We start from the raw sequence: 8,885 nt of genomic DNA on the forward strand, positions 1-8,885 counted from the left end.
CTCATTATGCCAATTTGTACTAAAATAACAGGGAATTATTAATTCTTCTGAAAAAACTCACTTGAGTTGGATAATAGCAATTTTCAATCACTTCTTTATTTGCTGAAAAATTAAACTCTGAGCAGCACTGATTTCTGTGATGGATCGCTACACGCTTTCGCGCTGGATTCAGAGCAGAATTAGCTGCCCAAGTGGTATGAAGACAAATTCATATAAAGCTATGCTAAAATAAGGATGATCCTGTTTATAAATGGCCTGCTTACAGGAAACATTATTTACAATTCTGTGCTGCTGACTACTGAAAAACTCTGATGAGAGTGAGAAGGGCGAAGTCTCCCAGCATTACAGAACCACACAATGTCGAGGTGCAGAAAACCAGTTGGGCACTGGGCAGGTTTGGTTTCTCCAAGACTGAGGTTATGCCACAAAGCAGGAGAATAGCAACCTGACAAAAAATACACCAGCTTTATTCCTTGGTAATTCCAAAGATCTCTGTACTCCCTGGTGCACCAGCAGGGAGTGTGCCAGGGACTCCTGGCTGCACAATTACATCCAGGAAAGGAGAATCACTCACGGAGGAAAAACCAAAATAAATCCTCCATGGTCAAGAAAGACTTCATTTCAAGACTTTTCGTCTTGGATGCCTTGGAGTCTCATTCTGCAGTGAAAAGAAAAAATCACCACTGTAATGAGCAGTTTCATAGCTCACTTTTGCTCTTTCTCATTTGTTTGCATCTTTTTTCTGCACCAGCATTTATCTGTACGCCCAGAGAATGAGAGGGTTCCCTCTATAACACATGAAATACTGTTCCTGCCTCCAAGCAGGCATTACAGGCTTTGCACTTCCTATCTCCCAGCACAGAGGAATGTGAAGCAATTTGCTCTTGGCTTTCCTTTGTTCCTACACCAGCCACTGCCAGTGCTTTGGCCAGACCTGCAGCACTGACCCATTTCCTCACTGGCACAAACAACACCTACCCGACTGGTGGCAGGTGAACTGTGCCACCACCTCCATCATACAGGGGATTTATTGTAGGAAAGGTATTTTCCAGTTTCCTGTGCTCCAGAGAGACAATGGCAGTATTGGCTGGAAATCTTATATCCACAGCACCGATGAGTCTCTTTTCTGTAGATTATAAAGGACATTTTTATCATTCGAGTTGCAGGAACCAGCAACATAACTCACTGGAATATAGTACCTCTATAAATATTTCACTGGAACATGCCAACCCCTATAAATTGTTCATACGGCTACTTCCAAATTCTTTTGAAGCACATTGCACATCAAATGCATTATAAGGCCTTTGTTCCGAAGCCACAAAAAAGGAACTGTCAGTCCCATATGTTGGCAAAGAGAAGAGAACCCCATCACAGCTTTGCTCAGGTGCACTCCTCAGCAGCACACCATCCCCAAGCTCTGGGGCACCCCTGGATTTTGGTGACATGCCATCCAGGCAGAGCACCACAGAGAGAGCAGAAGAAACACCAGTTTATGGCAAAGGCTGTGTCTCTAACGATGAGCTCCGTTGCTCAAACTTGATCCTGCTCTGCTGTGCTGCCCAAAGGCAGCAGTGGGGATGGCAGATAGCAGGGGAGCAGCAGGGAGCAGCAGCAGGCCGGCTCATCCCACTGCAGCATGCAGGGCAGACGTGCTCCAAGATACGTAACACATCTTTAGATCAGCACAGGGTCTGAGAATTGCTAAAAAAATAAAATAAAATAACCTGTCTATCTGGGGGCTTGTTGTCCAACTTCATTAAAAACAGTACTTTTTTTATATAAGGATTTGAATAGTTGATATTGGACACCTTTCCTGTTACCCTGAGGCTGAAAAATCCCAACTTGGAAATGCTTTGATCTCAGATCTGTAGGTGCCTGAGAAGAGGCAGCAGTAACACGCACTGTCCTGCCACAAGAGCAAGATAGAAGAACAGTTCAAAGGAAAGGAAAATCTGAGCACATCCCACCAAAGGTAATTTCCAAGAGACTTGCTGGCTGCCCATGACAGAGAGATGGAACAGACACTCATTTCTAACACCTCTAGAATGTGTTAAAGATGTCAGGGAGGCTCACACTTCCTTGCAATGACAGTGGAGACCCCTACTTATCTGAGCAGTGGTGATCATAGAGTCACAGAATCCTTTGAGCAGGAAGGGTCCCTTAAAAGCCATCTAGTCCAACCCCCTGTAATGAGCAGGGACACCTACAGCTACATCAGGTTGTTCAGATCCCCCTCCAGCCTGACCTTGATTGTCTACAGGAATGGGGTATCCACCACCTCCCTGGGCAACCTGTGCCAGTGCTTCACTTCCCTTATCATAAAAAACTTCTAACCAATCTAAATCTCCCCTGTTTTAGTTTGAAACCATTTCCCCTTGCCCTGCCACAACAGACCCTGCTAAAAAGTCAATCTCCTCCTTTCTTCTCCCCTCTTTCACATGGGATGGATGTTTCCCAGTCCCTACCACCACATCCTCTGGGTCATGAAGGATGTAGCAGTTGTGATGTCCCAGTGATGTTTAGAAAGAAACAAAATGAAAGCTAGAGCATATAGTTCAGTTTTTAAAGACAACTAAGCATTATGCCTTGTATTCCCAAAGCGTCCATACTAAGAAACACGCTGCATGGCATGCTGTTAATCATAACAGATATTGCAAAACAGCAGTTGAATTCCACAGGTAGCACTGATATTTCATGTTTATAGCTCTTCCCAGTTCCCTTTACGCAGGAAGCAAAGTTTTGCTCTTACAAATTACTACACCATAGCTAATCACATAGTGATCTGTTTTATTAGAAGGGTACACACGGCAGTGATTAGACCAAGCAGTGACTGTACATCACATAATGTTCACGTGATGCATCCACAGAACTGTACACACATCTCATTCCACATATTCTCTTCAAGGGTAAGCATTATTCTTTGTTTAAATCTTTCTTCTCAGTGTGGCATAGCCCAGGCATTCTCGGATTTGTAGCATCTCATTTACTTACAAGAACTTTGTACAGATGCCTTAAGAACCTCCAGTGGTGCTGGTTGGCCATGGGCAGCTGCCAGGTGTGCACCCAGCCACACCATGAGCTACCACCAGGAGCACAGCAGACTCAGCTTGAGGAAGAGAAATGCAATATATTGCCAATTGATAGAATAGTAGAGCAGCAAGAACTGAAAAGAAGCAAAGCCTGTTGGATATTGGTTTTAAAATAAATACGCTGCTCCATGTCGATAGCATATAACCAGCTTTTACAAGGTTTCTTCTAACATCACATGCCCCTAGGCATTCCAGGTCAATACCCCTTGCTTTGTCTCACTGTGTAGGTATTACCAAGCTACACAGTGAGCTCAGAAATGAGTTTTTATACTGATAACTTGTAAAATGACTGTCATAGTTTGAGAGTAGGAATTTAACCAGTAAATTCCTGTAACATGTCTCCTGGCAATCACTGCTGTTTATTTTTTCCTCAGAGAGCTGTTTGCCATACTCTAAATCAGTGCTAGCCAGCACAAGAGGCAGCACAACCTCAGCCTGGCTGCTTTTACTGCATAGAGGCTATTGAAACTGCTACCAGATAGCCAGGAGGGCAGCACGTGCTTTGGGAGCCAGCTGGCAGAGCCAGTGTAAACTGAGGAAGAGAGAACCAAGAGATTAGCTCCATATGGCTCACTGATCCTGGAGCACCTCCATTTGGTGAAATGCTGCTTCTGAAGTAATGAACAAGAACTGGTGGGGAAGCACAGTGATTCGGCCACGACCTGCAACAGACACATAGGGCCATTGTGACATTACCTCCTTACAAAGTTAACACCCTCTAAGGAGATTGTAGAGCAGTGGATGTTGGTCTCCATTTTCAAGTGATAGGTAATAGGACATGAGGAAACAGCCTCAAGCTGTGCCAGGGGATGCTTAGAATGGAATATTTCTTCAAAGTGTATTTAGGCATTGGAACAGGCTGCCCAGGGATGCGGTGGAGTTGCCACCCCTGCAGGCACTTAAGAGATGTGAAAGCAGCACTAAGGGCCATCATTTTGTGGTGGATTTTGTGGTGTTTATACTGATGGCTGGACTTGATTTTAAGTCTTTTCCAACCTAATGGCTCCATGGCTCTGTGACAAACAGAAGGAGGTGCTGATGGATCTGGATAGTTAGGGATGGGGCCATGCAGCCTTCTCATGTGTTCCTCCAGCCTCAATGCTCATAAAACCAAAAGGGATGTTTCTCCACAAAGCGCTGACATTTCTTTGATCTCACTGTGTTAGGAATGTCTTCCGCCACTGCTCCAGGCTTTAAATCCTGTGCCATATAATAGCTTTAGTGTGGCAGAATCTCACTTTTTGGTGCAAATGCAGCATTTTTTGAAAGGGCAGTCTGTTGTGCTTAAGACACATCATTTTTTGAAATCTTAAAGCTCCTTTCAGAACTATTCCTAAGCAAACACTGCAACAATCTACTTACTGTAGCAGTGTGATCAGGCACACTTCATGCTTTGATCGGCAGTACAGAAGAGCACAGACTTCATGCAGTGTCTCAGTATCCATGACAATCACGTACACAAAACAAACAGATAACACACTCATGTTTTGCTACACAGCCATGCAATTTTTGCAGTAGATTTTGCCTCAGGGAGCAGACTAGCAAGGGAAGACTCTTTCACAACTATTTAGAAGGTCGAGTCTCAGAATTCATATCCATGTTGTCTTAAAAAACTGATAATAGAACAAATACAGGTAGGTCTTATATTAGAATACATCACGCTGTTCTCTGCAGACACCTGCTGATGACATGCATGAGCTGAGGGGCTTGGAGCAGTGACTGTGGACAGGGAGCACTGGATCCTTAAATGCCTTGCAGCAAGTGTTGTTCCCGTGCCCTCCCATGTCCCAGGTCCTCCTTCAGCCCCTTTCCCATTCTTTCCCATCTCTGCAAAGGGCTGTCCTGCTTCAAAGACTTTTTCCTTCTTTTCCTGTCATCTGTGTCCTCTGAGATACTGCTGGTAGGACACTCAAGTTATAATCTCACGCACCTGAGGGGTTTTTTTTGGATTTTGTTTTTGTTTTTCGGGGTGAGGGGTGAGAGGTGAGGAGAGTGGAGAGGGGACCACAGGATGGAGGAGATGGCAGAGCTGGGAACAGAACAAGTGACTGCTGCACAAACTCTAGCCCTCAAAGCAACAACAAGAAGTGCCTTTCTCCCTCAGTTTCACAAATACCATCATTCTCACTTCCAACACCATCCATGTGCTATACATGTACTGAAAAAAAAAATCAACTTCTGATAGCTGTAAACACAAATCATCTGGCCAAAAAAGCGATATATGAAATTACTGTATTATCCTAATGGATTGTTTGAAAGCATTGTGAATCAACAGCTTTGATGATACTTTCAATTGTATGAAAAGGGTTACGTTCCCCTGAGAGGCTGCATCTTTGAAAGCATTTCTGGTACTTGGATTACATCTTCAGATGAATGTAAATGGAAAGTTGATTATATAAATGTAAAGCCCCTTACCTGTCTGGGAACTGAAAATGGCCTTCTTTTACAAGCACATAGTCAGTGAAAAAAAGGCTTTCTGTTTACATATATACATAACTGAATTGCTTTTTTTAAAGGCACTGAGTTCTTCTGTGCTTTTAAATTAGGTAATGTCATGTCTTTCTATTCTGTGATAATCTGTAATTTGTCAAAACTGTTACTGCTAAATGAGAAGCTGTAATTGTTCAGGTATTTACCTGAGCCATCACTGCATGTCAAGGCAGCCACAGCCTCAGAGAAGCTTGATCTTTGCAACACATTATCCGTAGCAATACATAAAACACATCCTTCCCCACAGCAACCACAGCTGTTTCTCTGAAAGAATCAGACAGCAAGGCAGGCATCAAACACAAGCTGAAAATGATGATATTGGGATGTCTACGGGCATTGAAACTATAGTCCTCAAGATGTGTTGCAGGCAACATAACACCTGTGAGATCTTCCACTTCAGCTACAGAGTAAACAATAATGGGACAAGGAGTAATGGCCTGAAACTTGAACATAGGAAGTTCTATGCTAATGTGTGGAAGAACTTTATGGTAAGAGTGATGAAGCACTGGAACAGGTTCCCCGGAGAGGACATGGAGTCTCCTATGGAGATATCCAACCTGCCTGGACACTCTCCTTTGTGACCTAATGTAGGATAACTGCTTTAGTGGGGTTGGACTTGATGGTCCTCTTAAGGTCACTTTCAACCCCTGTGATTGCACGGTTCTGTGAGTAACGTGGATTATAACAGCTGGAGGAGATCTGACTGCTCAATATTGCTATCCAGGAGCCAGTGAAATTTTAGCTTCTGAATCATTAGTGAATAACCAGCTACTCATAAATACAGATCCACGAAAAAATAGAAAGCCCACTAGTAATTCAGAAAGATTAAAGCACCTCTAAATAGCTGAGGAATTCATAAATTCTGTTTTCATTATGCTATTTATTTTTAAGAAAGAAAGAAAATTTACTAATAGCTTCTGCTAGACTGTCAGTTAAAAGAAAAAAAAGAAGACGAACTCACAACACTGAAGTAATAAAACACTGGAGGAATGACTATTTTGTTGTTCTTGTTGAGATCTACAGCCGTATTTTGCATACCCAAAGTGTGATCATTTTCAGAGGGACGTATTTCTCAAAACCGTTTGCTTGCTGATACCACCTCAGCCCATGTGTCTTCTCCAGCCACCACCACCTTCCGCTCATTTCTGCATCCTCCCAGCTGCCAGGCAATCACTCAAGGTGTTAGCACAGACAAGGTCCCACCAAGTTAACCAATGAACTTTGTCACTCACTTTTAGCTCTCAACGGCCAATGAAGGATCACCCACACACAAAGGGTCATCCTCAATGGATGAGCTGAACGGAGTGAATGAGTTCTTGTAAGGCTGGTAGCGTCTTTTCAATCTTTATCTGCATAAAAGCAAATGATTTACACAAAACATAAAAGCACATTTTAAAACTTTGTACTAATTTCTGATGTGGTTATAATTATCCTTCATTGTGGGGTTTTTTTTTGCATCATAGTTCATTATATTTTTCATAAGATAATTAGTATCTTTTCCCCAAGCAAGTATTTTGCCACTTCAAATCACCAACTGCTTGCAGTTCTGAAGTAATTTTGATGGATTATTTCCTTTGTTAATTATCCATCCAAAATTCCCCATAAAAACTATCCCATGCCTTCAAAATAAAAGTGTCACTCCCTGCCTTCCTCAACTAATGGCCGTTGATAAATGCATACATTTATTTGCTGCCTGGATCACAGTATGTCTTACTGCTTGCACTGGCTATGTTAGAATCAGCCATCCTTAAAGGCGTTTTGCTCCTTCATGTGCTATTTTGGCTTTTGTAAGAGTTGTTTGAAACAGCAACACAAATGCAATACAGAATACCAACTACTACTGGGAATGAAAGTTAATAGAAAACTGTGAGTATGCAGATGATTACCTAATCTCCAATTCACTTAGGTCTCATTTCAAGCTTGAATTTTTCATACCAAAGAGCAATTTTTCATTATGAATTAATTTAGCCTCCAGAAATGTGTGTTATCTACATACATATGAGCAGATATAAAAGTATTAGCTTCTAGTTTTGTATTTTCTTACTAGCTCAATTAAACTCACAAATTGCTTAAAATACGTTAATCATAGTCCCATATCATAGCATTCCAAAGAAATTTGAAACAATGTGGATGCTGGAATTAGACAGGTGTATAGCAGTCAAGGAATGGGACCAAACTCTGCTGCCAAACATCCGAACGCTGTTTCTGAATTGAGTAGATCCACTGAGGAAATTACTGGTTACTGTAAATCTGAAGGTACAACACAATATATCCTTCTGCTTTAAATTCTGGAGTTGGATTAGATCTCTATAGCCTTTGAAGTATAAAAAGCTTTAGTTACGTGTGAACAACAACATTGGAGAAGTTTTCAGGCTTTCTGCACACGCCCCATCTGCTTCCCACATTGCTACTGAGGTGAGGCCCAGGTAAGCAGCAGGTAGAAGGGAGCTGCAATTCACTCTGTGTCCTTGAAGTGTCAAGACCCAAGATTCGGAAACCCCAGCCCTGCAGCCTGGGTATCATCTCTGCCCTTTAATCTCTGCTTCGATTAGGCACTTTGCAACCATTCCTTGATGCTAAAGGATGCTCTTGCAACACAAAAAGCAGAGCAGCCAGAGGAAGGTGTACTGCAGCAATTGCAAGCATACCTTGTGCTGGAGTCTAGAAGTTGACCTTTTAATAGAAATGAGCAACCTGCACCCTAAAATCCCAGTAAAGGCTTCAGAAATGGGAAGACAGATATGGGAGAGACAAGCAGCCTGCTCCCCAGATTTGCCCTGTCAAGAACCAGGCATGCAGCTCTGGCAAACAGCATGCTGTTAGAACCCCAGACAGGTGGAAATGTGCTTACATGTCAAAGCTGTTATTCCCAAAGAGGAAAGAAATTATGCCATCTCAAACACTCCATGGGTAACAGACAGCAAATGGTCCAGAAATAGAACAAAACTAATAATATAAAACTCAGTTTGGAATATGAAATGAAAGCTGTCTTTTGCATAGTAAGGGAGGTGTTTTCTTAGCAGACGAAGTAGGATTGTTATTTTTAGTTGCAACAGTGTATTACAATAGGCATGCATGGTCCTCATGACCTGACCCATTACCAAATATCACTGATGTTTGTTACACGGCATTATGGAATGGATAACTTTGGCAACTGAGGTGCTTATAAATTCTGCTCAGCATAAAATAACAAGCTGGATGGGACACAAAGCTTTTAAAGATTACTTGAACTCTAACAGAACAAAATCATGAACGGTTTTTAAAAAGATATGCATTTGTGAATAAAATAATTTCCTTCATAAACCA

The sequence above is a fragment of the Centrocercus urophasianus genome, unplaced genomic scaffold (genome assembly GCF_019232065.1).
Source record: "Centrocercus urophasianus isolate 14NV4802_14NV808 unplaced genomic scaffold, USGS_Curo_1.0 seq_16, whole genome shotgun sequence".
NCBI classification, from domain to species: domain Eukaryota; kingdom Metazoa; phylum Chordata; class Aves; order Galliformes; family Phasianidae; genus Centrocercus; species Centrocercus urophasianus.